A 13734-nucleotide genomic window follows, 5' to 3' on the forward strand; every position below is an offset into this window, starting at 1 on the left:
GTTCCCATCGTATGAAACGAATAATTGCAACCCGTGTGAAGGTTATGGTCATTTCTACATTCCGAGCAACATAGGCTTCACTCTAGGGCGTTGCTCCACCAGACCGAATAGTTACGGCCTAAGAAGTCAACGCCAGAAGCATAAAATACAATATATATACAACAGTTTTTCCATCGTATAAAACGAATAATTGCAACCAGTATGAAACTTATGGTCATTTCTACTTTCCGGGCAGCCTAGGCTTCACACTAGGGCGTTGCTCCAACAGATTGAATAGTTAGGGCCTTAGAAGTCAATGCCCGAAGCATAAAATGCAATAAAAATACAACAGTTTTTCCATCATATAACAGGAATAATTGCAACCAGTTTGAAAGTGATGGTCATTTCTTCGTACCGGGCAACCTAGGCTTCACTCTAGGGCGTTGCTCCACCAGACCGAATAGTTAGGGCCTTAGAAGTCAACGCCCGAAGGATAAAATACAAAATAAATAGAACAGTTTTTCCATCGTATAAAACGAATAATTGTTACCAGTGTGAAAGTTATGGTCATTTCTACTTTCCGGGCAACCTAGGCATCACCCTAGGGCGTTGTTCCACCAGATGGCATAGTTAGGGTCTAAGAGCTCAACGCCAGAAGCATAAAATACAATATAAATACAACAGCTTTTCCATCGTATAAAACGAATAATTGCAACCAGTGTGAAAGTAATGGTCATTTCTACGTTCCGAGCACCCTAGACGTCACTCTAGGGCGTTGCTCCACCACATCTAATACCTACGGCCTTAGAAGTCAACGGCAGAGCCATAAAATACAATATAAATACAACAGCATTCCCATCGTATAAAACGAATAATTGCAACCAGTGTGAAGGTAAATGGTCATTTCTACATTCCGAGCAACATAGGCTTCACTCTAGGGCGTTGCTCCACCAGACCGAATAGTTATGGCCTAAGAAGTCAACGCCAGAAGCATAAAATACGATATAAATACAACAGCTTTTCCATCGTATAAAACGAATAATTGCAACCAGTGTGAAAGTAATGGTCATTTCTACGTTCCAAGCACCCTAGGCGTCACTCTAGGGCGTTGCTCCACCACATCTAATAGCTACGGCCTTAGAAGCCTACGCCTGAAGCATAAAATACAATAAAAATACAACAGTCTTTTCATCGTATAACAGGAATAATTGCAACAAGCGTGAAAGTGATGATCATTTCGGCGTTTCGGGCATCCTAGACCTAACTCTGAGGCATTGCTCCACCAGATCGAATAGTTAGGGCCTAAGAAGTCAACGCCAGAAGCATAAAATACAATATAAATACAACAGCTTTGCCATCGTATGAAATGCATAATTGCAAACAGTGTGAAATATATGGACATTTCTACGTTCCGGGCAACCTAGGCATCACTCTATGGCGTTCTTCCGCCACATCGAATAGCTACGACCTCAGAACTCAACGCCAGAAGCATAAAATACAGTAAAAATACAACAGTTTTTCCATCGTGTAACAGGAATTATTGCAACTAGTGTGAAAGTAATGGTCATTCCGACGTACCGGGCAACCTAGGCTTCACTCTAGGACGTTGCTCCACCAGATCGAACAGTTAGGGCCTCTGAAGTCAACGCCAGAAGCATAAAATACAATATAAATACAACAGCTTTTCCATCGTATAAAACGAATAATTGCAACCAGTGTGAAAGTTATGGTCATTTCTACATTCCGAGCAACCTAGGCTTCACTCTAGGGCGTTGCTCCACCAGATCGAATAGTTAGGTCCTTAGAAGTAAACGCCAGAAGCATAAAATACGATATAAATACAACAGCTATTCCATCGTATAAAAGGAATAATTGCAAACAGTGTGAAAGTAATGGTCATTTCTACGTCGCGGGCAACCTAGGCTTCACTCTACGGTGTTGTTCCACCAGATCGAATAGTTGGGGTCTAAGAAGTGAACGCCCGAAACATAAAATACAAAATAAATAGAACAGTTTTTCCATTGTATAAAACGAATAATTGCTACCAGTGTAAAAGTTATGGTCATTTCTACGTTCCGGGCAACCTAGGCTTCACCCTAGGGCGTTGCTCCACTAGATCGAATAGCTAGGGCCTTAGAAGTCAACGCCAGAAGCATAAAATACAATAAAAATACAACAGTCCTTCCATCGTATAACAGGAATAATTGCAACCAGTGTGAAGGTAATGGTCGTTTCTACGTTCCGGGCAACCTAGGCTTCACTCTAGGGCGTTCCCCCGCCAGATCGAATAGCTAGGGCCTTAGAAGTCGACGCCCGAAGCATAAAATACACTAAAAATCCAATAGCTTTTCCATCGTATAACAGGAATAATTGCAAACAGTGTGAAAGTAATGGTCATTTCTACGTTCCGCGCAACCTAGGCTTCACTCTAGGGCGTTGCTGCACCAGATCAAACAGTTAGGGCCTTAGATGTCAACGCCCGAAGCATAAAATACAAAATAAGTAGAACAGTTTTTCCATTGTATAAAACGAATAATTGCTACCAGTGTAAAAGTTATGGTCATTTCTACGTTCCGGGCAACCTAGGCTTCACCCTAGTGCGTTGCTCCACCAGGTCGAATAGTTAGGGCCTAAGAAGTGAACGCCAGAAGCATAAAATACAATATAAATACAACAGTTTTTCCAACGTATAAAACGAATAATTGCAACCAGTATGAAACTTATGGACATTTCTACTTTCCGAGCAACCTAGGCTTCACCCTAGGGCGTTGCTCCAACAGATTGAATAGTTAGGGCCTTAGAAGTCAACGCCCGAACCATAAAATGCAAAAAAAATACAACTGTGTTTCCATCATATAACAGGAATAATTGCATCCAGTTTGAAAGTGATGGTCATTTCTCCTTTCCGGGCAACCTAGGCTTCACTCTAGGGCGTTGCTCCACTAGATGGAATAGCTAGGGCCTTAGAAATCAACGCCAGAAGCATAAAATACGATATAAATACAACAGCTTTTCCATCGTATAAAAGGAATAATTGCAAACAGTGTGAAAGAAATGGTCATTTCTACGTTCCGGGCAACCTAGGCTTCACTCTACGGCGCTGTTCCACGAGATCGAATAGTTAGGGCCTAAGAAGTCAACGCCAGAAGCATAAAATACAATATAAATACAACAGTTTTTCCATCGTATAAAACGAATAATTGCAACCAGTATGAAACTTATGGACATTTCTACTTTCCGAGCAACCTAGGCTTCACCCTAGGGCGTTGCTCCAACAGATTGAATAGTTAGGGCATTAGAAGTCAACGCCCGAACCATAAAATGCAAAAAAAATACAACAGTGTTTCCATCATATAACAGGAATAATTGCATCCAGTTTGAAAGTGATGGTCATTTCTCCTTTCCGGGCAACATAGGCTTCACTCTAGGGCGTTGCTCCACCAGACCGAATAGTTACGGCCTAAGAAGTCAACGCCAGAAGCATAAAATACGATATAAATACAACAGCTTTTCCATCGTATAAAACGAATAATTGCAACCAGTGTGAAAGTAATGGTCATTTCTACGTTCCGAGCACCCTAGGCGTCACTCTAGGGCGTTGCTCCACCACATCTAATAGCTACGGCCTTAGAAGCCTACGCCTGAAGCATAAAATACAATAAAAATACAACAGTCTTTTCATCGTATAACAGGAATAATTGCAACCAGTGTGAAACTTATGGTCATTTCTACTTTCCGGGCAGCCTAGGCTTCACACTAGGGCGTTGCTCCAACAGATTGAATAGTTAGGGCCTTAGAAGTCAATGCCCGAAGCATAAAATGCAATAAAAATACAACAGTTTTTCCATCATATAACAGGAAGAATTGCAACCAGTTTGAAAGTGATGGTCATTTCTTCGTACCGGGCAACCTAGGCTTCACTCTAGGGCGTTGCTCCACCAGACCGAATAGTTAGGGCCTTAGAAGTCAACGCCCGAAGGATAAAATACAAAATAAATAGAACAGTTTTTCCATCGTATAAAACGAATAATTGTTACCAGTGTGAAAGTTATGGTCATTTCTACTTTCCGGGCAACCTAGGCATCACCCTAGGGCGTTGTTCCACCAGATGGCATAGTTAGGGTCTAAGAGCTCAACGCCAGAAGCATAAAATACAATATAAATACAACAGCTTTTCCATCGTATAAAACGAATAATTGCAACCAGTGTGAAAGTAATGGTCATTTCTACGTTCCGAGCACCCTAGACGTCACTCTAGGGCGTTGCTCCACCACATCTAATACCTACGGCCTTAGAAGTCAACGGCAGAGCCATAAAATACAATATAAATACAACAGCGTTCCCATCGTATAAAACGAATAATTGCAACCAGTGTGAAGGTTATGGTCATTTCTACATTCCGAGCAACATAGGCTTCACTCTAGGGCGTTGCTCCACCAGACCGAATAGTTACGGCCTAAGAAGTCAACGCCAGAAGCATAAAATACGATATAAATACAACAGCTTTTCCATCGTATAAAACGAATAATTGCAACCAGTGTGAAAGTAATGGTCATTTCTACGTTCCAAGCACCCTAGGCGTCACTCTAGGGCGTTGCTCCACCACATCTAATAGCTACGGCCTTAGAAGCCTACGCCTGAAGCATAAAATACAATAAAAATACAACAGTCTTTTCATCGTATAACAGGAATAATTGCAACAAGCGTGAAAGTGATGATCATTTCGGCGTTTCGGGCATCCTAGACCTAACTCTGAGGCATTGCTCCACCAGATCGAATAGTTAGGGCCTAAGAAGTCAACGCCAGAAGCATAAAATACAATATAAATACAACAGCTTTGCCATCGTATAAAATGCATAATTGCAAACAGTGTGAAATATATGGACATTTCTACGTTCCGGGCAACCTAGGCTTCACTCTATGGCGTTCTTCCGCCACATCGAATAGCTACGACCTCAGAACTCAACGCCAGAAGCATAAAATACAGTAAAAATACAACAGTTTTTCCATCGTGTAACAGGAATTATTGCAACTAGTGTGAAAGTAATGGTCATTCCGACGTACCGGGCAATCTAGGCTTCACTCTAGGACGTTGCTCCACCAGATCGAACAGTTAGGGCCTCTGAAGTCAACGCCAGAAGCATAAAATACAATATAAATACGACAGCTTTTCCATCGTATAAAACGAATAATTGCAACCAGTGTGAAAGTTATGGTCATTTCTACATTCCGAGCAACCTAGGCTTCACTCTAGGGCGTTGCTCCACCAGATCGAATAGTTAGGTCCTTAGAAGTAAACGCCAGAAGCATAAAATACGATATAAATACAACAGCTATTCCATCGTATAAAAGGAATAATTGCAAACAGTGTGAAAGTAATGGTCATTTCTACGTCGCGGGCAACCTAGGCTTCACTCTACGGTGTTGTTCCACCAGATCGAATAGTTGGGGCCTAAGAAGTGAACGCCCGAAAAATAAAATACAAAATAAATAGACCAGTTTTTCCATTGTATAAAACGAATAATTGCTACCAGTGTAAAAGTTATGGTCATTTCTACGTTCCGGGCAACCTAGGCTTCACCCTAGGGCGTTGCTCCACTAGATCGAATAGCTAGGGCCTTAGAAGTCAACGCCAGAAGCATAAAATACAATAAAAATACAACAGTCCTTCCATCGTATAACAGGAATAATTGCAACCAGTGTGAAGGTAATGGTCATTTCTACGTTCCGGGCAACCTAGGCTTCACTCTAGGGCGTTCCTCTGCCAGATCGAATAGCTAGGGCCTTAGAAGTCGACGCCCGAAGCATAAAATACACTAAAAATCCAATAGCTTTTCCATCGTATAACAGGAATAATTGCAAACAGTGTGAAAGTAATGGTCATTTCCACGTTCCGGGCAACCTGGGCTTCACTCTAGGGCGTTGCTCCACCAGATCGAGTAGTTAGGGCCTTAGGAGACAACGACCGAAGCTTAAAATACATAAAAATACAGCAGCTTTTCCATCGTATAAAAGGAATAATTGCAACCAGTGTGAAGCTAATGGTCATTTCTGCGTTCCGGGCAACCTAGGCTTCACTCTAGGGCGGTGCTCCACCAGATCAAATAGTTAGGTCCTAAGAAGTCAACGCCAGAAGCATAAAATACAACATAAATACAACAGATTTTCCATCCTATATAATATATATTTGCAAACAGTGTGAAAGTCATGGTCACTTCTACGTACCGGGCAGCCTAGGCTCCACTCAAGGGCGTTGCTCCTCCTGACCGAATAGCTAGGGCCTTAGAAGTCAACGCCAAAGGCATAAAATACAATAAAGATGCAAAAGTTTTTCCATCGTATAACAGGAATAACTGCAGACAGTATGAAAGTACTGGTCATTTCTACGTTCCGGGTAGCCTAGGTTTCACTCTAGGGCGTTGCTCCACCAGATCGAATAGCTAGGGACTTAGAATTCAACGCCATAAGAATAAAATACAATATGAGTACAACAGTTTTTCCATCGTATATAATGTATATTTGCAAACAGTGTGAAAGTAATGGTCATTTCTACGGTCCGGCCAACCTAGGCTTCACTCTAGGCCGTTGCTCCACCAGATCGGATAGTTACGGCCTTAGAAGTCAGCGCCAGAAGCATAAAATACAATAAAGATGCAACAGTTATTCCACCGTTTAACAGGAATAATTGCCGCAAGCGTGAAGGTAATGGTCATTTCTACGTTCTAGGAAACCTAGGCTTCACTCTAGGGCGTTGCTCCACCAGATCGAACGGTTAGGGCCTTAGAAGTCAACGCCAGAAGCGTTAAATACAATACAAATACAGCAGCGTTTCCATCGTATAATACGAATAATGGCAACCAGTGTGAAAGTTATGGTCATTTCTACGTTCCGGGCAACCTAGGCTTCACTCTAGGCTGTTGCTCCACCAGATCGAATAGCTAGGGCCTTAGAAGTCAGCGCCCGAAGCATAAAATACAATAAAGATGCAACAGTTGTTCCATTGTTTAACAGGAATAATTGCAAACAGTGTGAAAGTACAGGTCATTTCTACGTTCCGGGTAATCCAGGTTTCACTCTAGGGCGTTGCTCCACCAGATCGAATAGTTAGGGCCTAAGAAGTGAACGCCAGAAGCATAAAATACGATATAAATACAACAGCTTTTCCATCGTATAAAAGGAATAATTGCAAACAGTGTGAAAGAAATGGTCATTTCTACGTTCCGGGCAACCTAGGCTTCACTTTACGGCGCTGTTCCACGAGATCGAATAGTTAGGGCCTAAGAAGTCAACGCCAGAAGCATAAAATACAATATAAATACAACAGTTTTTCCATCGTATAAAACGAATAATTGCAACCAGTATGAAACTTATGGACATTTCTACTTTCCGAGCAACCTAGGCTTCACCCTAGGGCGTTGCTCCAACAGATTGAATAGTTAGGGCCTTAGAAGTCAACGCCCGAACCATAAAATGCAAAAAAAATACAACAGTGTTTCCATCATATAACAGGAATAATTGCATCCAGTTTGAAAGTGATGGTCATTTCTCCTTTCCGGGCAACCTAGGCTTCACTCTAGGGCGTTGCTCCACCAGATCGAATAGTTAGGGCCTTAGAAGTCAACGCCCGAAGCATAAAATACAAAATAAATACAACAGCTTTTCCATCGTATAAAACGAATAATTGCAACCAGTGTGAAAGTAATGGTCATTTCTACGTTCCGAGCACCGTAGACGTCACTCTAGGGCGTTGCTCCACCACATCTAATACCTACGGCCTTAGAAGTCAACGGCAGAGCCATAAAATACAATATAAATACAACAGCGTTCCCATCGTATAAAACGAATAATTGCAACCCGTGTGAAGGTTATGGTCATTTCTACATTCCGAGCAACATAGGCTTCACTCTAGGGCGTTGCTCCACCAGACCGAATAGTTACGGCCTAAGAAGTCAACGCCAGAAGCATAAAATACGATATAAATACAACAGCTTTTCCATCGTATAAAACGAATAATTGCAACCAGTGTGAAAGTAATGGTCATTTCTACGTTCCGAGCACCCTAGGCGTCACTCTAGGGCGTTGCTCCACCACATCTAATAGCTACGGCCTTAGAAGCCTACGCCTGAAGCATAAAATACAATAAAAATACAACAGTCTTTTCATCGTATAACAGGAATAATTGCAACAAGCGTGAAAGTAATGATCATTTCGGCGTTTCGGGCATCCTAGACCTAACTCTGAGGCATTGCTCCACCAGATCGAATAGTTAGGGCCTAAGAAGTCAACGCGAGAAGCATAAAATACAATATAAATACAACAGCTTTGCCATCGTATAAAATGCATAATTGCAAACAGTGTGAAATATATGGACATTTCTACGTTCCGGGCAACCTAGGCTTCACTCTATGGCGTTCTTCCGCCACATCGAATAGCTACGACCTCAGAACTCAACGCCAGAAGCATAAATTACAATAAAAATACAACAGTTTTTCCATCGTATAACAGGAATTATTGCAACTAGTGTGAAAGTAATGGTCATTCCGACGTACCGGGCGACCTAGGCTTCACTCTAGGACGTTACTCCACTAGATCGAATAGCTAGGGCCTTAGAAATCAACGCCAGAAGCATAAAATACGATATAAATACAACAGCTTTTCCATCGTATAAAAGGAATAATTGCAAACAGTGTGAAAGTAATGGTCATTTCTACGTTCCGGGCAACCTAGGCTTCACTCTACGGCGCTGTTCCACCAGATCGAATAGTTAGGGCCTAAGAAGTGAACGCCAGAAGCATAAAATACAATATATATACAACAGCTTTTCCATCGTATAAAACGAATAATTGCAACCAGTGTGAAAGTAATGGTCATTTCTGCGTTACAAGCACCCTAGGCGTCACTCTAGGGCGTTGCTCCACCACATCTAATAGCTACGGCCTTAGAAGCCTACGCCTGAAGCATAAAATACAATAAAAATACAACAGTCTTTTCATCGTATAACAGGAATAATTGCAACAAGCGTGAAAGTGATGATCATTTCGGCGTTTCGGGCATCCTAGACCTAACTCTGAGGCATTGCTCCACCAGATCGAATAGTTAGGGCCTAAGAAGTCAACGCCAGAAGCATAAAATACAATATAAATACAACAGCTTTGCCATCGTATAAAATGCATAATTGTAAACAGTGTGAAATATATGGACATTTCTACGTTCCGGGCAACCTAGGCATCACTCTATGGCGTTCTTCCGCCACATCGAATAGCTACGACCTCAGAACTCAACGCCAGAAGCATAAAATACAGTAAAAATACAACAGTTTTTCCATCGTGTAACAGGAATTATTGCAACTAGTGTGAAAGTAATGGTCATTCCGACGTACCGGGCAACCTAGGCTTCACTCTAGGACGTTGCTCCACCACATCTAATAGCTACGGCCTTAGAAGCCTACGCCAGAAGCATAAAATACAATATAAATACAACAGCTTTTCCATCGTATAAAACGAATAATTGCAACCAGTGTGAAAGTTATGGTCATTTCTACATTCCGAGCAACCTAGGCTTCACTCTAGGGCGTTGCTCCACCAGATCGAATAGTTAGGTCCTTAGAAGTAAACGCCAGAAGCATAAAATACGATATAAATACAACAGCTATTCCATCGTATAAAAGGAATAATTGCAAACAGTGTGAAAGTAATGGTCATTTCTACGTCGCGGGCAACCTAGGCTTCACTCTACGGTGTTGTTCCACCAGATCGAATAGTTGGGGCCTAAGAAGTGAACGCCCGAAACATAAAATACAAAATAAATAGAACAGTTTTTCCATTGTATAAAACGAATAATTGCTACCAGTGTAAAAGTTATGGTCATTTCTACGTTCCGGGCAACCTAGGCTTCACCCTAGGGCGTTGCTCCACTAGATCGAATAGCTAGGGCCTTAGAAGTCAACGCCAAAAGCATAAAATACAATAAAAATACAACAGTCCTTCCATCGTATAACAGGAATAATTGCAACCAGTGTGAAGGTAATGGTCGTTTCTACGTTCCGGGCAACCTAGGCTTCACTCTAGGGCGTTCCTCCGCCAGATCGAATAGCTAGGGCCTTAGAAGTCGACGCCCGAAGCATAAAATACACTAAAAATCCAATAGCTTTTCCATCGTATAACAGGAATAATTGCAAACAGTGTGAAAGTAATGGTCATTTCCACGTTCCGGGCAACCTGGGCTTCACTCTAGGGCGTTGCTCCACCAGATCGAGTAGTTAGGGCCTTAGGAGACAACGACCGAAGCTTAAAATACATAAAAATACAGCAGCTTTTCCATCGTATAAAAGGAATAATTGCAACCAGTGTGAAGCTAATGGTCATTTCTGCGTTCCGGGCAACCTAGGCTTCACTCTAGGGCGGTGCTCCACCAGATCGAATAGCTAGGGACTTAGAATTCAACGCCATAAGAATAAAATACAATATGAGTACAACAGTTTTTCCATCGTATATAATGTATATTTGCAAACAGTGTGAAAGTAATGGTCATTTCTACGGTCCGGCCAACCTAGGCTTCACTCTAGGCCGTTGCTCCACCAGGTCGGATAGTTACGGCCTTAGAAGTCAGCGCCAGAAGCATAAAATACAATAAAGATGCAACAGTTATTCCACCGTTTAACAGGAATAATTGCCGCAAGCGTGAAGGTAATGGTCATTTCTACGTTCTAGGAAACCTAGGCTTCACTCTAGGGCGTTGCTCCACCAGATCGAACGGTTAGGGCCTTAGAAGTCAACGCCAGAAGCGTTAAATACAATATAAATACAGCAGCGTTTCCATCGTATAATACGAATAATGGCAACCAGTGTGAAAGTTATGGTCATTTCTACGTTCCGGGCAACCTAGGCTTCACTCTAGGCTGTTGCTCCACCAGATCGAATAGCTAGGGCCTTAGAAGTCAACGCCCGAACCATATAATGCAAAAAAAATACAACAGTGTTTCCATCATATAACAGGAATAATTGCATCCAGTTTGAAAGTGATGGTCATTTCTCCTTTCCGGGCAACCTAGGCTTCACTCTAGGGCGTTGCTCCACCAGATCGAATAGTTAGGGCCTTAGAAGTCAACGCCCGAAGCATAAAATACAAAATAAATACAACAGCTTTTCCATCGTATAAAACGAATAATTGCAACCAGTGTGAAAGTAATGGTCATTTCTACGTTCCGAGCACCCTAGACGTCACTCTAGGGCGTTGCTCCACCACATCTAATACCTACGGCCTTAGAAGTCAACGGCAGAGCCATAAAATACAATATAAATACAACAGCGTTCCCATCGTATAAAACGAATAATTGCAACCCGTGTGAAGGTTATGGTCATTTCTACATTCCGAGCAACATAGGCTTCACTCTAGGGCGTTGCTCCACCAGACCGAATAGTTACGGCCTAAGAAGTCAACGCCAGAAGCATAAAATACGATATAAATACAACAGCTTTTCCATCGTATAAAACGAATAATTGCAACCAGTGTGAAAGTAATGGTCATTTCTACGTTCCGAGCACCCTAGGCGTCACTCTAGGGCGTTGCTCCACCACATCTAATAGCTACGGCCTTAGAAGCCTACGTCTGAAGCATAAAATACAATAAAAATACAACAGTCTTTTCATCGTATAACAGGAATAATTGCTACAAGCGTGAAAGTAATGATCATTTCGGCGTTTCGGGCATCCTAGACCTAACTCTGAGGCATTGCTCCACCAGATCGAATAGTTAGGGCCTAAGAAGTCAACGCCAGAAGCATAAAATACAATATAAATACAACAGCTTTGCCATCGTATAAAATGCATAATTGTAAACAGTGTGAAATATATGGACATTTCTACGTTCCGGGCAACCTAGGCTTCACTCTATGGCGTTCTTCCGCCACATCGAATAGCTACGACCTCAGAACTCAACGCCAGAAGCATAAATTACAATAAAAATACAACAGTTTTTCCATCGTACAACAGGAATTATTGCAACTTGTGTGAAAGTAATGGTCATTCCGACGTACCGAGCAACCTAGGCTTCACTCTAGGACGTTGCTCCACTAGATCGAATAGCTAGGGCTTTAGAAATCAACGCCAGAAGCATAAAATACGAAATAAATACAACAGCTTTTCCATCGTATAAAAGGAATAATTGCAAACAGTGTGAAAGTAATGGTCATTTCTACGTTCCGGGCAACCTAGGCTTCACTCTACGGCGCTGTTCCACCAGATCGAATAGTTAGGGCCTAAGAAGTGAACGCCAGAAGCATAAAATACAATATATATACAACAGTTTTTCCATCGTATAAAACGAATAATTGCAACCAGTATGAAACTTATGGTCATTTCTACTTTCCGGGCAGCCTAGGCTTCACACTAGGGCGTTGCTCCAACAGATTGAATAGTTAGGGCCTTAGAAGTCAATGCCCGAAGCATAAAATGCAATAAAAATACAACAGTTTTTCCATCATATCACAGGAATAATTGCAACCAGTTTGAAAGTGATGGTCATTTCTTCGTACCGGGCAACCTAGGCTTCACTCTAGGGCGTTGCTCCACCAGACCGAATAGTTAGGGCCTTAGAAGTCAACGCCCGAAGGATAAAATACAAAATAAATAGAACAGTTTTTCCATCGTATAAAACGAATAATTGTTACCAGTGTGAAAGTTATGGTCATTTCTACTTTCCGGGCAACCTAGGCATCACCGTAGGGCGTTGTTCCACCAGATGGCATAGTTAGGGTCTAAGAGCTCAACGCCAGAAGCATAAAATACAATATAAATACAACAGCTTTTCCATCGTATAAAACGAATAATTGCAACCAGTGTGAAAGTAATGGTCATTTCTACGTTCCGAGCACCCTAGACGTCACTCTAGGGCGTTGCTCCACCACATCTAATACCTACGGCCTTAGAAGTCAACGGCAGAGCCATAAAATACAATATAAATACAACAGCGTTCCCATCGTATAAAACGAATAATTGCAACCAGTGTGAAGGTTATGGTCATTTCTACATTCCGAGCAACATAGGCTTCACTCTAGGGCGTTGCTCCACCAGACCGAATAGTTACGGCCTAAGAAGTCAACGCCAGAAGCATAAAATACGATATAAATACAACAGCTTTTCCATCGTATAAAACGAATAATTGCAACCAGTGTGAAAGTAATGGTCATTTCTACGTTCCAAGCACCCTAGGCGTCACTCTAGGGCGTTGCTCCACCACATCTAATAGCTACGGCCTTAGAAGCCTACGCCTGAAGCATAAAATACAATAAAAATACAACAGTCTTTTCATCGTATAACAGGAATAATTGCAACAAGCGTGAAAGTGATGATCATTTCGGCGTTTCGGGCATCCTAGACCTAACTCTGAGGCATTGCTCCACCAGATCGAATAGTTAGGGCCTAAGAAGTCAACGCCAGAAGCATAAAATACAATATAAATACAACAGCTTTGCCATCGTATAAAATGCATAATTGCAAACAGTGTGAAATATATGGACATTTCTACGTTCCGGGCAACCTAGGCTTCACTCTATGGCGTTCTTCCGCCACATCGAATAGCTACGACCTCAGAACTCAACGCCAGAAGCATAAAATACAGTAAAAATACAACAGTTTTTCCATCGTGTAACAGGAATTATTGCAACTAGTGTGAAAGTAATGGTCATTCCGACGTACCGGGCAACCTAGGCTTCACTCTAGGACGTTGCTCCACCAGATCGAACAGTTAGGGCCTCTG

The sequence above is a fragment of the Calliopsis andreniformis genome, unplaced genomic scaffold (assembly GCF_051401765.1).
Source record: "Calliopsis andreniformis isolate RMS-2024a unplaced genomic scaffold, iyCalAndr_principal scaffold0014, whole genome shotgun sequence".
NCBI classification, from domain to species: Eukaryota; Metazoa; Arthropoda; class Insecta; order Hymenoptera; family Andrenidae; genus Calliopsis; species Calliopsis andreniformis.